General features: G+C 44.8%; 1 long non-coding RNA gene across 1 annotated transcript; it reads right to left on the bottom strand.

Annotated features, from left to right (window-relative positions):
• Positions 1 to 18,964: 18,964 nt before the first annotated feature.
• On the bottom strand, positions 18,965 to 20,312 carry LOC115894524. The gene is made up of 3 exons (XR_004054622.1): positions 20,254 to 20,312; positions 20,072 to 20,130; positions 18,965 to 19,565 (listed from the first exon to the last, which is right to left on the bottom strand). It is a non-coding gene; the product is annotated as an uncharacterized LOC115894524 (long non-coding RNA).
• Between the last annotated feature and the right edge of the window lie 934 nt (positions 20,313 to 21,246).

The raw sequence follows: 21,246 nt of genomic DNA, 5'->3' as shown, positions 1-21,246 counted from the left end.
TGATCATTGTGACTGTTGAGATAAATTAGTTCCCATTCTACAGCCAGCACAGAGCCTCTTTGACCCGGTCTGGTTGATTTCAGGGCTTCTGGTGCTGCCCGAACCGATTACTGACTGCAAGAGTCTCATTCTGCAAAAATCACAGTGGCTTTTACAGGTCTTTACGGGAAGGAAATAGGCTAATGCACTGTTTCCCATGTGTGTCAGCAGCCCAATCTCTCCCTAATGGGCTCCAATTGCAGTTTTACTATGAACTTAAACTCTCCTACACACACGCACAGGACAGGCATCCTCACTTCTTATGCTTCTAGTGAAAATCAAGACAGAGAATAACATTTGGTCCTGCCTTCCTCTGAATAGTTGGGCTGAAAAACAGGTGCATCACGGTGAATGTGACCTCGATTGAGCTTGTTCTTCCTAAAGGTGAGCAAGAGGGAAAGTTTCAGTTTAACCTTCTGATTTTAAAACTTAAAACAGCATTAAACGTAAGTCTGTCTCCCCTTCACACTCCTGGCCTCCCTATTCTGCTGCAACCCCTATCTTGATGCCTCAGGAAATGCAAATCAGAGCCTTCAGGTCAGCCTGGGGGTCAAGGGCCACATCTGTTCACAGCAGGCTGTTGGCCACGTCGCCTTCCAGCTCTGAGGACAGCACTCGCAAACTGCCTGTTGGTCAGTCCGGTGTCACCTTCCTGCCTGACACCAGCCTCATTTTTGAACTCTGCTATTATTATTATTATTTTTTGAATTGGAGTCTTGCTGTGTCACACAGAGTGGAGTGCAGTGGTGCGATCTCAGCTCACTGCAACCTCCACCTCCCGGATTGAAGCAATTCTCCTGCCTCAACCTCCCAAGTAGCTGGGACTACAGGCACCCAGCTAATTTTTGTATTTTTAGTAGAGATGGGGTTTCACCATGTTGCCCAGGCTGGTCTCAAACTCCTGACCTCAGGTGATCCACCCGCCTCGGCCTCCCAAAGTGCTGGGATAACAGGTGTGAGCCATCATGCCGGGCCAAGTTCTGCTACTATGAATATATTCCCGTGACACACCCCAGGCCCTCTGTGCTGCTTAGATTAGTGTTATTGTTAATCTTGCTTTCAGCAAACTGCATTTCCGGCCGTGAACTCTTGGTGCGCTAACAGCCAACACTCCCCATGTACCAGGCTCTGTGCAAGAGCATCAGTTCACTGGAGGCTCACAGCAGGCCTACAAAGGAGACATTACCCCACATTCCACAACCGCAAAGACAGACCAGGACATGCTCAGTTACCTGCCCATGTCTCCTGCTTACAAAACTGGACAGCGACAGGGACAAAACAGTGACCAGAGCAGTCTTACTCCAGAAGTCACCCTCTGAATCTCTCTGCTGTCTAAGCCTCCAGCCTAGATGGATTTCGCTCCTGGTCTCAACTAAGCTGACCCATCCTGTTAGTGCCCACGTGGGCATATTGGCTAGATTGGCTAGGCAAGGCAAAGGGAACACCAGTCACCTAATCCATTCACTGTGGAGATGATTTTTCTTGCTCTCCACCACTGGATTGAATGCTCCTTGAGGACAGAAATTGCATTCACTTTCCTCATCATTTTATCCCCAGCCCAAGTACCTGGCACAGAAAAGGTGGTCAGTTAAAGGCTCATGGAGTAAATGGATGAATTGCTGAAGGGTGGAAATCACTAACTGGGTACACTAACGGAGGCGTGGGCAGGGTTTGTGCATTCTCCTGGGAGTTTTCAACATGGTCCAGGAGTAGACCTGTAAATGGTTTTCCTCTCAATGCTCATGTGACCCAGGGACTTTTCAAAATAGACCCCATGACACTGACCATCAATGGTCCTTACTTTCTCATAACAGCAAAGCAGAGGCCACTCCTGGTTCCAGCCAGAGCCCCTGAACTGGGTATGGCTGGAGTGAGAAGGCGTCAACATGCTCCTGGCCATTCACACACTGTTTCTTCTAACTTGTAGCAAGTGTAGCAAGAATTTTCTTTTTTCTTCTTCTTCCTTTTTTTTTTTGAAACGGAGTCTCACTCTTGTCACCCAGACTGGAGTGCAATGGCACGATCTCGGCTCACTGCAACCTCCGCCTCCTGGGTTCAAGTGATTCCCCTGCCTCAGCCTCCCAAGTAGCTGGGATTACAGGCATCCGCCATCACGCCCAGCTAATTTTTATATTTTTTTTTAGTAGAGACTAAAAATACAACATGGTTTCACCATGTTTTTCAAAACTTATCCACTTTTTCACTTTTTCAAAAATTATCCAACTCCCAATAACCAATGTCATGGAGTGGAGACTGGCACATATTTCTCTTCTCAGCTTTATTATGAAATGAGACATCGTTTGCTGTTTCCTGCCTTCCCAGGACGGGTGAATTAGGAAGGAGTCCCCAGCAGACACAGGGATTGCATCTGGTGAAGCTGTGGTGCGTCCTGACATGGCAATGCTGGTTCTTCATTTTGCTAGCTCTGCTCCACTTGTCTGAATTTAGCAGCCTGTTGACTCCAAAGACTAGAATCCAGCCAAGCCTAGGGCGATGGTGCCAGGGCATTCATGCCCGGGTCCCAGAAGCGTGCACACCAGCAGACTGGCAAGAAAAACACAAGTGGGCAAATCTCCTTTCCCTCTTGGGTCATGGGGCCGCTGCAGATTAGGAGCTGGGTCTGGACATCAGTCTGTTGTAGCCACCTGGCTTGGAGCAAATATCTCAACTCCTCCATGCCTGGGTTTTCTCATCTGGGTGATGAATACTTGATAATCCCAAATTTCATTCTGGTTCTTAAAAAGAAAAATAAAAATTGTGATTTCAAGACTATATAAATTCTGTGGTTATGCTGGATTTCTGTGCTGCATTTAGAATCTATCAGAATATCACACCCGATTAACTTGGTTTTTGAGTCATCATGGGCTGAGCGGGGGGGGGAATTCCACCTTATGTATAAAAAAGTGTCCCTGGAATGTGATGATTTGCCTCCCCCGACAAGATGTCATAGGAAGATGAGGTGGGTGGGATCTGCTTTGAGAATTGTGCAATTCCTCTGAGTCATATTCTGATATCAATGCAGATTTGTAAGGTACGTGATGGTGACAGAGTCTGTGGTGAGTGCGGCCGACACCCAATGAGGATGGAGTTTGCCCCAGGCACAAATAGGTCATCTTGACCTTCATCTTTGTGTCTCTTAAGCAACAGCAACAAATGTGGAGCACGTTTCCATTTTGATTCTTAAAACATCGAGTGACAGGCCAGGGCATTTCCATTTAACTGGATTTTTCAATTATTTTGAGTACAGCTAATACATTAGTTAGATTGAGATTTTATTGTCAAGATAATGGTTGTAATGAACCTGGACTTGATGGAATTGCTAAAGTTTGTTGATCCAGAGCAGTTTGATTTTGTTGTCACATAACTCCCCCTCAATAGGTTTGCACAAGCAAGTGCTCAATAAATCTCTTTGCACCGGGTACAAATGGATGATCTTGTCCTTCATCTCTTCTTCCCGAAGCAATAGCAACAATTGTGGTGTACTTTCCAATTTAATTCTCCAAACATTGAGATGAGCCCATCTGGAAAGCCTGGAAATATGTTTTCAAATCGCAGCCCAGGTTCTCACCCCGTCCCTTGTTCGCCTGACTGTGAAGGAGGAAGATAACACTGACTCAGAGGGTTGGTTAAAACAACAGAATTTCTCTTAGCTCCCTATCATGACTGGTGTTTTTAAAAGTCTGTAACCAGGCCGGGCGCGGTGGCTCACGCCGGTAATCCCAGCACTTTGGGAGGCTGAGGCAGGCGGATCACAAGGTCAGGAGATTGAGACCATCCTGGCTAACACGGTGAAATCCCGTCTCTACTAAAAATACAAAAAAATGAGCCGGAGAATGACGTGAACCTGGGAGGTGGAGCTTGCATTGAGTCGAGATTGCGCCACTGCACTCCAGCCTGGGCGACAGAGCGAGACTCTGTCTCAAAATAAATAAATAAAAATAAAAGTCTGTAACCAACTATCAGCAAATTATTTCCTAAAGAAATGATGACTTTGGGGCATTACATTTCCTAGCCTAGAAGGCACTTTCTTTTAAATGGTGTCATTGATCTTGCTTGGGCAACATTGTGCCCTTTTCTGTCTACTCAGAGACAAAGTCGAAGGCACTCAGCTTCCCTCCGGATTAGAAACTGGTGGAGATAGAGAGCCCCCAGTCCTCCTGCGGGAGAGGTCTTCCCGAGTCGGGACAATAGGAGTGACAAAGAGCCTCAGGACACTGGGAGGTGGGGAAGGATGTGGAGTTCTTGGGCTGAGAAGAGATGAATAATACATTGGAAAGCAAACACAAGCATTATTTCTCTTCTAATCAGGATCATGAAACATTTTACAAATTAACCACTTTCCTCCGACACTTACCACGTTGAGTGGCTCTAGGTAGAGCCATCAGGGCGGACTCTGCCATCTGCATTTAGAAAATTGCCTATACATTTATTAAAGTGAAATTCACCCATTAATTAATGCTGTTCTCCCTGAAGACTCTCATTAGCACATTGAGCTAATTACTGAAAACACAGGCCCAAGGGTTGGGTGGTTTTTTGTTGTTGTTTTTTTTTTTTTTTTTCTATTATGGTAAAATTTGCTCCAGCCTTACCTTTGTAGGATTTAAAAAGAGAAACAGCAGAGTCAGAATAACCTTTGGACGCAGGAATTGAATCAACTTTCAGACGACTTTTCTTGCTGGTTGTCTTTTCCTTCTCTGTGGGAGGCATATGCAGCTGCTATTTCAGCAAGAAATATTTCCAGTCTAGGAAAGACCTAAACATCTAGCCATCACCAGAGTCTTCTGATAACTCAGCTGCTGGGCGTCGACGTGTTAGGAACTACATTTGGAATGAGACCTAGGCCAGTGTCTATGTAGCGTGTCCCCTTACACATCTATTTTCTCTTCTCTGCCATCAATGTGGTTCCTGCATGGCCTTTTCATCCAGCAGAAAACAAGAGGGACCCAATAGATATCAAAGGGTTAGAGAGATTTCTAAGACTTTCAACTGAAAGCATCTTAAACTGTCCTGGGATTGAGCCATCAGGAGAGTGGGGAGCAGGGCTTGTGTTGGGGGAAGAATTGTGGCACAGACCTGGCCTAGGAAACACAGGTACAGCCTTGTGCACATCTGTTAACCTTAGTGGGTCTTTGGTGCTTAAAGGAAGCCTCTTAATCACCCTCTTTTACATTGAAGAATAATTTAACATGAGTTCTGAGTTGCAATTATGACTAGTTTAAAATATATGTGGGCCGGGCACAGTGCCTCACGCCCGTAATCCCAGCACTTTGGGAGACTGAGACGGGCGGATCACCAGAGGTCAGGAGTTCGAGACCAGCCTGGCCAACATGGTGAAACCCCATCTCTACTAAAAATACGAGAAAAAAAAAGTAGCTGGGTGTGGTGGCACGCACCTGTAATCCCAGCTACTCAGGAGGCTGAGGCAGGAGAATCACTTGGACCCAGGAGGTGGAGGTTACAGTGGGCCAAGATTGCACCACTGTGCTCCAACCTGGGCGACAGACTGAGACTCCATTAAAAAAAAAAAAAAGTGATGTTAAGTGAAAAAAGCATAACAGAAAATTATATTAATCCTATCACTGCAATTAGATAAAATTACCTCTGCATTTAGCCAAGAACAGGGAGGGAAACAGGAAAAATAGAAATGGTCAGTTCATTCAAGTTGCAGTGGAATGATTTTTCTCTTCTATCCTTAAACAAGTGGAATATCGATATTTCCATTTCCAAGGGCATTCTCTTCCTGGCATTTTGACCCTGCTCCTAGGCCTGCCCACACCAGATCCTTGCGGTGGTGCTGAAGGTGGTCGGTTGAGTGAGGGCCCCCATAGGATGCCCCTGGCCTAATCCCCAGAACTTCAAATGTTGCCTCATACAGCAAAATGGACTTTGCAGATGGGACTGAGTACAGATCCCGCGCTATCCACGTGCGCCCCCATCATCACAAGGGTCCTCTTGAGAGGGAAGCAGAGGAGATTAGACTACAGAAGTAAGAGATGGGGCAAGGGAAGCAAGGGGTAGAAGGGTGTAAGGCAGGGGGATCAGCCAAGGAATTCAGCAGCTTCTAGAAGTTGGAATAAGCAAGGAAATGGAATCCCCCGAGAGCCTTCCGGAAATACCAGTTGGCTGACAGCTGAATGTTCACTGAGTGAAACTGAGCTTGAACTTCTGGCTTCCAGAACGGTAAGAGAATACATATATGTTGTTTTCAGCCACTCGGTTTGTGTTCATTCGTGACAGTGGCAATATGACACCAACACACTGGGTGTCCTTGAATGTGTGGTAAGGGGGCTACGCGTCACCCTGCAGCCTGGCCTGCAGCTCCACTTTCCTGCCTTATACAGCCTGGCTGACTGTAGGATGAAATTTTTTGACATCCAAAAAGTAGCTGCAACATGATAGTAACTGAGCCTGGGGACAGGAGTGATTCAGTGTCCTCAATGTGCTGAGGGCTTTGGCCCTGAGGATTAGATATCTTAGTGAGTTTGTACACTTTCTTATCTCCAAGCAGAACTACACTCCAAGCCTCTGTTTCCTTATCTGTTAAATGGGGCTACTAATTCTCACTGGGTAGTTTGTGAAGGTAAAAGGAGATCACGTACATCAAAACACTAGCACATAGCATGGGGTAAACATTCTTCTGTGTCCTAGACAGCGTTATTTCAATATCCATGGGAGATGCCTCCATAGCCACCTGCAAAGGGGTCCAATCCATTCCCAGCCTGCAGTGGCTGGTGATGTTCTGCTGGGGGTCTGGAAGAACCTGCAGATCCCATGCGTGCACCACACTCAGCTGCCTCACTCCCAGACATCACCATTCCACAACAGCTATGGAGTGCTGCCCCCGTGATGGGGTTAATGGCGTGGAAAACAGCACGAAGCTTGCCTTAACCAGGCAGGCCATTAACTGGTGGAAGATTTATATTTGTAAAAGCAATAACAACTGCAATGTATGAGGAGTGACAGTGCCCAGGGGTGCCTTAGGGGGCCTCTGCCACCCCCGCTAAGCAACTCCAAATACATCTGTGATCTAAATAAAAACCAGCACAGCTTCTAGACAAGGCCCCTGAGCCCTTTCCCAGGTAGCAATTCTGAAGCTGCCCTTAGTGATGGGAAATGAGACAGAACATGGGACGGGACAGGCTCCAGGAGCTGTATTGTCCACCTTGCTTTGAGTAATTGCCTCTCAGTAAATACAGACTACTTAATTCCATCCTACAGTCAGCCAGGTTGCATAAGGCAAGAAAGCAGAGCTTCAGGCCAGGCTGCAGGGCGATGCGTAGCTTTCAACTAGAGACTGGTTTTCTGGAGGTACATCTGAGAATGCATTTTTTTCCTTTGAAACGATGTTACACGTTTTCACTCGAAGTAGGTCACCATATTTAGTGGCTGATCTGGAAATTTTACCACTAAGAAGAAATTCAAGAAATCCCAACAAGTGACAAATGAATCTTTGGAGCATGATCCATTTATATAAATTGGGTCCTGCCTATGATACACTTTTTTTTTTTAAGTTTTTTTTACAGGTTATTGCAATGATCATTTATTAGTTTCATTCTTCTGTTAATTCATAATTCATTTATTCATTCACCAAACATTTGGTGAGCACCCACTCTGAGCAGGCTGTTGGGCTAGAGAACAGGCACACAGGGAGAGTGGCCATCTCGAGTCGGATTGCATATTGTGGAGCCTGCACTTGGGCCCCCTGTCCGATGATGGAGATGCTCACGGTTACAATACCGAGTTCTGGTCCCGTGATGTCAGAAGACAGCAGAAGGCTGCTTATCCAGGTCTGAGAAGAGCCTCGGAGAAAGGAGATGCAAACTGAAAACCCAGTGGCATGAAAGAGAAGGGAGAAATTCTTTTTGAACAATTTTTAACTGTAGAAAATTTCAGACATACAAAATAAACAGAATGAAGATAGTGAACCCCATGTTCCAAGTTCTCATCCACCAGCTCCAACAATTAGCAACATTCTGTCATTCTTGTTTCATCTCTATAGCTCCCTCATTCTCCACTTCCCGCACTCAATTATTATTGTAAAAGGTGCATACACTCAAATGCACTGACAGCTTAGCAGTATGATTTTGACAAATAGACATACCCTTGTAATCCACACATTACACAAAACAGAACATTTCCCTTCTCCCAGAAAGTTTTCTTGGCTCCTTTCCCAGGTAATCTCCACACCCCTCAGAGGTTCTGATTTTTTTTCCACCTTGGATTATTTTTGCCTGTTCTATCTATCGTCATATAAAGGCAATCACACAGTATATACTCTTTGCACTATGCTACAAAAAAGTAGTATGCTGGCCGTGTTCACTCAGCATAATATCATTGGTGACATTCATCCATGTTGTTTCACGTGCCAGTGATTTGTCCTTTTAGTTGCTGAGTAGTATTCCATGAGAACACATATTTTTTAATCTTCTTTTGGACAGGCCACTCTAGTGGATTCTAAGAGGGGATCATAAAGACACAGAAGACAGGACCTCTGCCACTCTAAGGAACAAGCACCAAGGAAACGGACTCAGAGCTGAGGGGACAATGGCAGGTGATATTGGTTTTCTACCCAATAACCATCCTTCCTTTCTCTTGCTCTTGGAATCCCCTTTTGTCTGGTCAGTAGTATGCTCAGCCATGCGGGTTGACTTGTGATTGGTGTCAGCCATACAGGCTGTTTTGTGATTGGCCTCAGCCATGCAGGTTGACTTGTGATTGGTCTCAGCCATGCAGGTTGACTTGTGATTGGTCTCAGCCATGCAGGTTGACTTGTGATTGGTCTCAGCCATGCAGGTTGACTTGTGATTGGTGTCAGCCATACAGGCTGTTTTGTGATTGGCCTCAGCCATGCACGTTGACTTGTGATTGGCCTCAGCCATGCAGGTTGACTTGTAATTGGTCTCAGCCATGCAGGTTGACTTGTGATTGGTGTCAGCCATACAGGCTGCTTTGTGATTGGCCTCAGCCATGCAGGTTGACTTGTAATTGGTCTCAGCCATGCAGGTTGATTGGTGATTGGTCTCAGCCATGCGGGTTGATTTTTGATTGGTCTTAGCCATGCAGGTTGACTTGTGATTAGTCTCAGCCATGCAGGTTGATCCATGATTGATCTCAGCGGTGTAGGTTGATTTGAGATTGGCCAGTCTCCTCTTGTTGACATCGTTTAATCTAAGGCTGGGCTGTGGCCCAATTCTGGCAGTGAGACATATGGAGAAATATGTTGGGGGCTCCTTCTCTAAGAGAGGTGCAGGGAGAGAAAGGTTTTGACAACATCCCTTTCCTTCATGGGTGTTGTCAGGAGAAGTCAATGCTTGTGTCCATGAAGAAAAAAGTCACCTGACCTACGGAGGGTGGCAGAAAAGAGTCGGGGTCTCAGTAACATTGTTGAGTTGCCAAACCCACCCTCGGGATGCCTACCTCCCAACTTTTTGTTAAGTAAGCAATACATATTCTCCTGCTTGAGGGCCACTAGCAAAATATTCTATTATTTGCAGCCAAAGTACATATGGGCCAGGTAGAGAGAATGGTTAAACGTGTTTCAGGGAATATACCTGGAGTTATGGCAAAGGCAGTCTAGAGACCACTGTGCCATCACACCGTATGTGTCTCAGTCACAAGAAGTAAAGCAAAGTAGAAATAGAGCATGGACTGGAGCACAAAAGGACGGGGGAACTCGAGGCCCCAGGGAAAGCCAGAGCTGGGCCTGGGCAGAGAAAAAGCTTTGTGAGGGATTGGAAACATTTTTTAAATATCCACACTAATCCAAAAATATGGAGCTTTGTGGTTTTGGCCAGTGCTAGGGTGTCTTGTCACCCTGTCACAATTACTCACAGGATGCAAAAAGAAGCCCTTATTTCTGGTGGAGAAACTACAATTTGAAGTGTCAACTCCCACTTCCTGGGAAGTACCAGAATAAGAGTGTCACACCATGTTAAAAAACATTTTAAGAATGCTCTATTTATGAAGCATTTTGCAATCAAAGTTTAGGATATGTATTTAATGAAAACCAGGTTTTCCATGGTGGCTGGAGTTTTCATGCCATAAGAATATTAAAGGTACAGTCCCTGAGTCTGTACACATGTAAAGGAGCTTGTTCTGTCCTACAACCTTCTTCCTTGCCTGTTTGACTCCAGGGTGGAGCTTTCCAATCAGTGTCTGCAAATGGGTTACAGGTGTGACCAATAAATTGATCCCTTCCACCTTTGCGGCAGCCAGGTAGGACTTGGGCCAGCCATTGCCCCGAAGCCAGTTGGCAGTAAGTAACATCAAATATGTACCCCTATTTTCTACGCATCTCATGGCATGACAATGTTTGGGGGGCCCTGCTCCAAAGGCTGTAAATGTTAATAGATGCTCAGACATCCAACTGTCTTTGCAGCTAGGGGTAGTCATGTGACACAGCTCTGGCCATTAAGCTTTAAGCTGAAGGTGCTGCCTCCAGCCCTTGCTTCCTCCTCCTCCTGGATATAGAACAGGGATCCGCAAACTGTGGCCCACAGGCCCAGTTCCACCTGCTGCCTAGTTTCATAAATAGTTTTGGAACGCAGCTCTGCGCATTTATATAACATGTGTGTGACTATTTCATGCTGCAATGGCAGAGGTGAGTAGCTGTAGCAAAGACCTATGGCCCACACTTCATGGATTGGAGTAGGGCTCTTAAACAAGGGCTTGGGAATGGGTTTGCCCTTTTCTGTTCTTCGCCATGTGAGGGCACAGCGTTCATCATCATTTGGCCCCTTCACAGTTTGCTGACGCCCGATACAGAAGATGCAACAGGCAACTTATGGCCGTGAGGACAGAAGTCCCACAGGGAGGACAGCAGAGCAGGTAAGAAAGGAGCCTGAGTCCCTCATAAAACCCCTTGTACTCACCTGGCCAGCCCAAGTCAAGGATGCCTGGAGCATGACACAAACTTTCCTTATATTTAAGACACTGCAGTCAGGTTTTCTGCAATACTGTCTTCTACAGAAAATTACTATATCAATTGGGGGTGTTAGGTGCAAATAACAGCGGTGTTTAAGCAGAAAAGGAACTTATGATAGGATGTTAGGTAATGCAAGGGTCTCTGGCAGGGCTAGAAATCCAAGCTCTGGAGCTACACAACTAGGGACGGGGCCCAGTGACGTCACAGGGTCTGTTTTAGCAAAAACACCACTGCTACTTGTTCACTGATGATATTCAGAACTAGGTCCCAACTCTGCACCATTGCTGTCCCCCAAATAAATAGATGCCTCTGTCAGCATGTGGCACAGACTGTGTGGCTTAAAAAAACAGAAATTTAGGCCAGGCATGGTGGCTCATGCCTGTAATCCCACCACTTTGGGAGGCCAAGGTGGGTGGATCACCTGAGGTCAGGAGTTCGAGACCAGCCTGACCAGCATGGCGAAACCGCATCTCTACTAAAAATAAAATTAGCCAGGCATGTTGTCGCATGCCTATAATCCCAGCTACTCAGGAGGCTGAGGCAGGAAAATCGCTTGAACTTGGGAGGTGGAGGTTGCTGTGAGCTGAGATTGTGCCATTGCACTCTAGCCTGGCAACAAGAGCAAGACTCCATCTCAAAAAACAAACAACAAAAACAACAACCCAGAAATTTATTTATCACAGTTCTGCAGGCTGGATGGCCTGGATCAAGGCACCAATAGGCTCGGTTTTCGGGTGAGGGCCTGGTCTCTCTGCCTGGCCTCCTCTGGAGGGGATGAACCCTGTGTCCTCACACAGCAGAAGAACAGAACAGGGCGAACCCTTTCCCTCAAGAGCCCTAGTCCAATCCATGAGAACTTTGCCCTCAGGGCTTAATCACCTCCAAAAGGCCCCATTTCTTAATACTGTCCCACTAGCCATGAAGTTTCAATGTGCGGATCTGGGGGGAAGCGTTCCCATCACGGCGGCAGGCCTCTCTCCTGGGCTTGTGGACGGTGCGTTCTTGCCGTGTCCTCACATGGCCTTTCCTCTGTGTGTCCACATCCCTCGTGCTTCTTCCTCTTCCTGGAAGGACATTCGTCCTGCTGAATTAGGCCCCCATCCTTATGTGCTCGTTTCGCCTTAATTGCCTACTTAAAGGCTTTATCTTTACTAGGGCTTCAACATACGATTTTTAGGGGAACACAATCAGTCCCTAACACCTTGCTTACCCAAGTCCGCGTCTCGTGGGAATACACCTGATTGGCCGAGACAGGGTCTCATGCCCGGAGCCTAGTTTCGGGGAATTCCTGGAATGCACATTTTCTGGTTTCTGCTATAGGAAGGCAAGACTCAGTATGGAGAATTACACAATCAGGGCAAGGTGGTTGTCTTGGTCTGTGTTTCCGCAGGTATAACAGAATACAGACTGGGTAATTTATAACGAAAAAATATTTCTTTGGCTCATGGCTATGGAGGCTGGGAAGGCGAAAACCAGGGGGCCACATCTGGCGAGGGTCTTCTTGCTGCATCATAACGTGGAAGGCATCACACGGCAACAGGCCAGAGCAAGCGAGACTGAGAGGGGAAGGAGGCCCAACTCTCACAGTAACAAACCCACTCCCATGGCAATACCGTTGCTCCATTCATGAGAGCACAGCCTGCATGACTAATCACCTCTTAATAGTGTGACAGTGGCAATTACATTTCAATATGAGTTTCAGAGGCATCGTTCAAACCATGGCAGTGCTCAAAACATTAAGCAGCCACAAATGACAAATGTTCACTCCAGCAGACATGCAGCTCCATACCAACACAGTCCGGATCAGCAGCGTTCTCAACTTTGTCACACTGTTTTCTAGGATGCTTTATGAGTGAAACTGTTTCCAGATCCCTCCCTCCAGTGGAGCTGTGCTCCAGGAGAGGTTATTCACATAGATAACAATGTATCTCTCCTGTTTTTTCTAAAGAGAAAAATAAAAATATATTTTTAAAAAACCCAGCAATGTGAATGCTGCCCCTATAGTAGTGTAATGTGGCAGCCCTGTGGCCAATTTTGCCTGCTTCTGGATCTGGACCCCAGTAGACTTGTGGTTTTATGTAATAATGCCTTCACGTTTCTATCCTGACTCTGGTTCCCAGACATGTTTATCTTGTTTTTAAGATAGTTATGTCTTTCACATGTTGCTAAAGATGTTTTGTCTATCATTGTTATGTATTTAGAGCACAAAAGGAAGTGGGGGATGACTTCCATGTGAACCAATTTTTCTACCATAACCAAAACCATATATAGCAAGCAAAGTTGTTTAACTTTGCTATATACTACGTTATTTAAATTCATCATCTGTTCAGCTTTTATATAAAAGTATTTTTTTAATTAACATAGATTTTTCTCATGGAACATAAGATTACATAAACATAGTGCTGATAAAATAAAAGAGAATAGAAAGCCCAGAGACAGATGTATACAGTAATTTAGTAGATAATAACACACACAGTTCCATTAATTGAACATTGTCTACATGCAGGTGTTGGGAGACAATTCCCCTTGAGTCTTTCACTTTTCTGCAAGTCTTGTGGGGGACTAACTCTCCTTTGTTTTAGATTATCTTTTTATGGCTCTTCATTTAGCAAACATCCTTGGAAAATAGAAAGAGGGGCTCCTACAGAGCAAAGGGCAGGCATGCTTACGGAATGCTTTAGAAAATTTGGATAAGCTAAACTCAGAGTTCCTCTCCTATAATGCAACCCACTGCATGTTTAGGTAAGTATCTGGACTCATCCTTTCACCACCATGGGACTGCAGTCAAGGAAAACTGATGCACATATGGTGATACTTTTGCTGCCTGCTGTGCATTAAATAATAATAAAGTCCTTTGTTTCTGATCCAGGAGTCTCATGTCTTCTGCCAACATCTGTGAAACTGGCAGGCTAACTTGTCAGCTGGCAAGTAGAGTAAAATCTCAGGCTCTTCACAGTTATTCAACAGGATACTTATTAGAAATTTTGCATTTATTATATTATTTAATCATTATAACTCTATAAAGTAGCTGTTATTATCTCCATTTTACAGATGATAAAAGCAACGTTTAAAGAGATTAAGTAACTTGTCCAAGGTCAAACAAGAATTCATCTCGGCCGGGCACGGTGGCTCAAGCCTGTAATCCCAGCACTTTGGGAGGCTGAGGCGGGCGGATCACAAGCTCTCAAGAGATTGACACCATGCTGGCTAACACGGTGAAACCCCGTCTCTACTAAAAATACAAAAAAGTAGCAGGACGTGGTGGCGGGTGCCTGTAGTCCCAGCTACTCGGGAGACTGAGGCAGGAGAATGGCCAGAACCCGGGAGGCAGAGCTTACAGTGAGCCAAGATCACGCCACTGCACTCCAGCCTGGGTGACAGAGCGAGACTGTCTCCAAAAAAAAAAAATAGAATTCGTCTCTGGGCCAGGATTTGAGTTCAGGACTGTTTCAGTGTTGTACAGATTATGACTTATTAGGGGGATATAAAGTTAAATTCCTATCTCATAATATAGGTTAAAATTTCACATGGAATATAGAGTAAAATGTAAACAAAACCCAGCAAATATGCATATCTGAGTTTTAGATGCATAAGAACTTATCTAAGCACAAATAAATTTTAAGACCAAAATGAATCATTCTGAATATGTCAAAGGGCACTATTGAAAGGCAAATGAAAAACTGGGAGAATATTTGAATGAAATAGGGTAAGGAATTAATATCTTTAATATGTGAAAAGTTTATGAAAATCAACAAGAAAAATATTAAGTCTGTCTTAGAAAGATGAGTAAAAGACTTACAAAGCAACTTATAGAAGTTATATAAATAGTAAAAACAAAAACTATCTCCCCCAATTCCATGTGTTCTACAGTTTTAAATAAATGGAATCATAATTGACAAAAATAAGCATATAGAAAAAATATTCGACTTCAACATTGATGAAGTGCTACCCCTAAATACTCTTCTTTTCAACAAATTGGCTAATTTGTTTTGTTTTGTTTTGTTTTGTTTTGAGACAGAGTCTCGCTCTGTCACCCCGGCTGGAGTGCAGTGGCCCGATCTCGGTTCACTGCAAGCTCCGCCTCCTGGGATCACGCCACTCTCCTGCCTCAGCCTCCCGAGTAGCTGGGACTACAGGCGCCCGCCACCACACCCGGCTCATTTTTTTGTATTTTTAGTAGAGATGGGGTTTCACCATGTTAGCCAGGATGGTCTTGATCTCCTGACTTCATGATCCACCCACCTCGACCTCCCAAAGTGCTGGGATTACAGGCATGAGCCACCGTGCCCGGCCACTAATTTTTTTAAATTAAAATATGCAGTATTGCTGCAGTTACAATGAAATGGTTATTGTGCACTATTGATGAAAGTGTACATTATACTACTGTTCTAGAGCAGGGATCCCTGTACCGCTCTGTGACCTGTTAGGAACTGGCCCACACAGCAGGAGGCAGGCGGCGGGCCAGTGAGCATTACAGCCTGAGCTCTGCCTCCTGTCAGATGAGTGGCAGCATTAGAGTCTCGTAGCAGCGCAAACACTATTGTGAACTGCACACTCCGTATAAGAATCTAATGAATCCCACGTGGTGTTTAACTTCCTGTTCCTGGCTTATTTCTCTTAACAGAATGTCCTCGAGTTCCATTCATGTTGCCGCAAATGACAGGATTTTATGTTTTTTTATGGCTGAGAAATATTCCATGGAGTAAGTATACCAGATTTTCTTCATCCCGTCATCAAAACTATGGAACACTTCATAAATTTGCATGCTGTCCCTGTTCAGGGGCCATGCTCTGTCATTCCAATTTTAGTGTATGTGCTGCTACAGTGGGAAATGAAAGATTTTTAAAATACTGTTTCAATTCTAACAGACATATCTGAACATGTATTTTTCATCAGTGTCAAGTATCAAACAATATCAATAACTCCCCTGACTTCAAAAAGGGTGGTTCACATACTTCTAACTCCTCTCTGCCTCCCCTGCTGGGTATCTCTCTCATTTTTTTTTTTTTTTTTTTTTTTTTAACATGATGACTCTTCCACTTTAAGAAAGCTTTAAAGGCCAGGTACACTGGCTCATGCCTGTAATTTCATCCCTTTGGAAGGCCAAGGCAGGTGGATCACTTGAGGTCAGGAGTTCAAGATCAGCCTGGGCAACATGGTAAAACCCCGTCTCTACTGAAAACACAAAAAAAATTAGCTGGGCTTGGTGGCGCATGCCTGTGACCCCAGCTACTCCAGAGGCTGAGGCATGAGAATCGCTTGAACCCGAGAGGCAGAGGTTGCAGTGAGCTGAGATTGCACTACTGCACTCCAGCCTGGGCAACAGAGCGAGACTCGCTCTCCAGACAAAACAAAACAGAACAAAAAAAGCTTTAAAATGTACTAAACAGCCATGTTACCAATAATTACTTAAACTTTACAGATTTTATTGTTTATTACTGTTTTTTGTCCTCATCTTTTCTTAATTAATTATTTTAATGCTTTTCTTTTTCTATCTGGAGTCTAGCACTGTTGCCCAAGCTGGAGTGCAGTGGTGCAATCTCGGCTCACAGCAACCTCTGCCTCCCGGGTTCAAATGATTCTCCTGCCTCAGCCTCCCAAGTAGCTGGGATTACAGGCTTGCGCCACCAGGCCCAGCTAATTTTTTGTATTTTTAGTAGAGACAGGGCTTCATTATGTTGGCCAGGCTGGTCTCAAACTCCTGACCTTCTGATCTGCCCACCTTGGCCTCCCAAAGTACTGGGATTACAGGTGTAAGCCACCGTGCCTGGCCTATTTGGAAGCTTTAAAAAATTTCTTTCTTGAGATTTCTTAGTGCTGTTTTGTTTTTAGCAGAGGAGGAATGTGAGTAGGATACTGTCTGTGCCTTCTTTTCTTCTTTTACCCTGACACAGGATAGATAACTTGAATGGGTATGGAATGCTACTAACAATTCTTTCCAAGAGGCAACCCTAGGAGCGTGGTTTCACAATCTTCTAGCATTTGGTTTGTAAGTTACAAGTTTGATTCTCTTTTCTATGAGGGTAATTTTTTTTTCCTGTCTTGAAGCTTATACATTTTTCTCTTTAACCATAGAATTGAGAAATTTCATCAGACTATGTTTAGGTAGTTTTTCTTTTTTTCTGTCTCTCTTCTTTTCCTTTTTTTTTGAAACAGAGTCTTACCTCTTGTGCACTATTGATGATAGCGTACATTATACATTCACCCAGGCTGGAGTGCAGTGGCACTATCACAGCCCACTGCAGGCTTATCCCGGGCTCAAGTGATCCTCCCACCTCAGCTTCCTGACTAGCTGAGACTACAGGTGTGTGCCACCACATCCAGCTATTTTTTTTAATAGAAATGAAGTCTTGCTGTGTTGCCCAGGCTGAAGGTAGTTTTTGAGAATTCCTACTTGGCATTCAATGACCTTTTTTTTTTTTTCCACTCAGGAAACAATTTATTACATATTTTCCTATTTTCTCATCATGAAATTCCTATTATACAAGTGATGGTGACACTGGATTTATATTTCACCATCTCTCATGACTTCCATCACCTTTTCCTCTAGTTCACTAATTGTTTTCAGCTGAATTACTATAAGTCAGAGTATACTTAAAGGTGTTTTGTTGTTGCTGCTGCTGTTGCTTTTGAGAGGAGAGTCCATTCATGTTCTTAAATAGCTGTATAATATTCATATAATAGAATGCACAAATTTTAAGTGCACAGTCAGTTGTAATGAATGCATACATATAACCCGTATAGCCATCCAATCAAGATATAGAACATTTCCATGACCCCAGAAAGTTTTTCCATCTCCTTCTGGTCAATTCATTACCCCTCCCCAGAAATCATGAACGATCTCTAATATCATGGATTAATTTTGCCTGTGTTAGAGTTTTATGTGAAAGAAACCATATAGCATGCACTTTTTGCATCTGGCTTCCTTAGCTCAACATAATGTTTTTGAGGTTTACCCATGCCATAGAGTGTATCAATCAGTAATTTTTTTCCCTTTTTATTGCTCAGTAGTATTTCGTTGTATGGTTATATCATCTTTTGTTTCCATTTGAATTTTTTAATTTCTAAAATATGCTTCTTTCTTATCTAATTGCTCTTTTCCAAGTCTGCTCTTGCTTTAATGAAGGAATATCTGCTTGGATATATACATATCCAAAAATTATGTATATATAGACAGAGTCTCACTCTATTGCCCAGGCTGGAGTGCAGTGGCACAATCTCAGCTCACTGCAACCTTCACCTCCCAGGTTCAAGTGATTCTCCTGCCTCAGCCTCCTGAGTAGCTGGGACTACAGGTGTGCACCACAATGCCCAGCTAATTTTTGTATTTTTAGTAGAGACTGGGTTTCTCCATGTTGGCCAGGCTGGTCTCGAACCCCTGGCCTCAAGTGATCCGCCTACCTCAGCCTCCCAAAGTGCTGGGATTACAGGCGTAAGCCACTGTGCCAGGCCATGCTTGGATATTTCTAAGACTACTACTTATAATTGTCTTATTTCTTGTCTCCTGAAATAACTCTATAATATGTAGGGACAGGTATTGATATTGATGGCTTGAAATACTTTCTTTCCTTAGAGGTGCTGATTCTCCACAAACATCCAGTGATTCTGTGTTGTTATTGTCTGTTTCCATGTATCACATGCCATGGTACACAAGCATCAGTAGTTCACTCAGCAATTGCATCTGATTCCAAATGGACACACTCTCCCCAACAACTAGCATCATGTGTGGGTGCAGATGGCAGACAGCAGTTTTTGCCCTGGTGTATTTATTCTTTTTTTTTTTTTTTTTTTTTTTGAGACGGAGTCTTGCTCTGTCACCCAGGCTGGAGTGCAGTGGCCGGATCTCAGCTCACTGCAAGCTCCGCCTCCCGGGTTGACGCCATTCTCCTGTCTCAGCCTCCCGAGTAGCTGGGACTACAGGCGCCCGCCTCGTCGCCCGGCTGTTTTTTTGTATTTTTTTAGTAGAGACGGGGTTTCACCGTATTAGCCAGGATGGTCTCGATCTCCTGACCTCGTGATCCGCCCGTCTCGGCCTCCCAAAGTGCTGGGATTACAGGCTTGAGCCACCGCGCCCGGCCTGCCCTGGTGTATTTATTCTTAATACCCTTGGAAAGTTCTTCTTTTTAAGCCTGAAACCCCTCTACCCATTATCAAAGTAATAATTTCCCCTCTATTTTGAAGAAGAGAGGAAGCTAACAAATAGCAATTAACAAATATATTCTACCAACGTATATGGGTGCCTTTTTCCAACAGAAAGATTTTACATGTGATGATTACAAAACTCTTGTTCAAATATGTTGCTGGGAGGCTGCATGACGTTACTATGGATGAACAGAAACAGATCAGTCCATTTAACCTGCCCCAATTCATCACAGGAGGTACGGCTTAACCTTCCACTGCCAATCATTTACGCCTCAGGTTATAAACAGGTTAAAGAAAACACCTGGTCCACTTTGAGGTTATCATTTGGTTGCAGGCAAGACTCCTTGGTCCACCTCCAAAAGGTGGGCAATTGAGATGTGCTGCTGAAGGCAGCTCTCCTTCAGGCAGAACGCTGAGCCAGTGGGGGCCATGGCCGGTTGTCCTTGAAAATGGCTTTGGACTGAAAATCAAGGGCAGTGAAGACAAAACCGTAAGGAGCCTTGACTGGTCTCAGTTCGTAGAGTCCTAAAGTTTTCACCTCATGGCCCACCCGGAAAGAAAAAAAGGCCCAGCCAGGAAAAGGAGTTCCCCTGATTTTGGCAAGCGAAACAGCATGGCAGTGGGTCCAGGCGCCTGCTGGAGGGTTGGGGCACTGTGGGGCCCCTGGAAGAGAAGCCCAGGCGACAGCTTGCTGTCAAGCAGTTCCAACCAGCGTGCTCACTCTGCACCTGCTGGAGTCCAGACGACGGGCAGGGGGCTGCATCGCCTTGCCCCCACGTCCCTGGAAGGAGTTCTGAGGAGTTGAAGCACCTGGATTTCCCAGCTGGGCTTCATCCTCATGGGTAGTCTGAGTCCCCAGCCCTGCCTTTGGGTGCCTGGCTTGGAGCGGAGTCCCAGAAGCGCACTGACACATTTGCCCTTCAAACCCTCCCCGCACCCTCACGATGCCCCATGAGCAGCGCACACCTGGGCTCAGCTGGGAAATGCATCCTATTAGGTCTCAGAGGAGCCCTCCTCTTCTTTTCCTGTGTGAAAAAGGAGAAACAGGAGTGTTGCTTGATGTGCTGGATTAGTCCATTTTCACACTACTATAAAGAACTTCCCTGAGACTGGGTAATTTATAAAGGAAAGAGGTTTAATTGACTCACAGTTCTGCAAGCTGGGAAGGCCTCAGGAAACTTATAATCGTGGCGTAAGGGGAAGCAAGCACTTTCTTCACAAGGCAGCAGGAGCGAGAAGAGAAAGTGAAAGGGGAAGAACCCCTTATAAAAGTATCAGACCTGTGAGAACTCACTATCCAGAGCACAGCACAGGGGAAACCGCCCCTATGATCTAATCACCTCCCGCCCTCCACACATAGGGATTACAGGTCCCTCCCTGTACACGTGGGGGTTACAATTCTAGATGAGATTTCGGCGGGGACACAGAGCCAAACCATATGATGTGCCCAGCAGTCCAGTTCCATCTGCTTGGAGCTTCTGCCTGTCTCATATTCTTTGGTGAAATGATGCATACATGTAAAGGCATTGAGCAGGGCTGGTGCACAGTAAACCCACATAGCCATTATTATCACATCAGAACGTCTCCATGTTTCTTCTCTATCAATGGTGTGTTTTCCCACTATCTCTCTCTGCCAGATATTTCCCACATTGTTTACTTTTTTGTTGTTGTCATATATTTCAGTAAGATACCAGGAGGGAGTAGAAATAAACACATGACAATTTGACATCTTTAAGCCAAAAGTCAGCATTATTTATTATTATGACTTTTAAAACATGGTAACAACTTGAAGTCCAGCAATAGAACAACTCTCAGGTCATGGGGGTACATAGAGGATGAGATTTTTATTTAGAAAGAAATTTCAAGACAGGTATAGAAAATCACACTGAAATAGATCTTCAATCTATAAAGAATGGTGTCAGTGGTCTCATAAACAGAGGACAAGGAGGCACCCATTTTACAAAACAAAAACAACAAACAAACAAAAAACCATAAAACATTTAGTTTCCCTGAATGGCTTAGCAAAATCTGACATAGTCCTTGATTTGCAGAGCTGTTGGCTGGGGAAGAAGTGGGCTGATTTCCCTGAGAAGCTCAGAGTTTTCTAAAGGGATCAGCAGTCCTATCACCACTTTCTCAAA

Source organism: Rhinopithecus roxellana, chromosome 18 (assembly GCF_007565055.1).
Source record: "Rhinopithecus roxellana isolate Shanxi Qingling chromosome 18, ASM756505v1, whole genome shotgun sequence".
In the NCBI taxonomy this organism is placed as follows: domain Eukaryota; kingdom Metazoa; phylum Chordata; class Mammalia; order Primates; family Cercopithecidae; genus Rhinopithecus; species Rhinopithecus roxellana.
The sequence above is the reverse complement of the archived record's forward strand: the minus strand, read 5'-3'. Positions and strand labels throughout refer to the sequence as shown.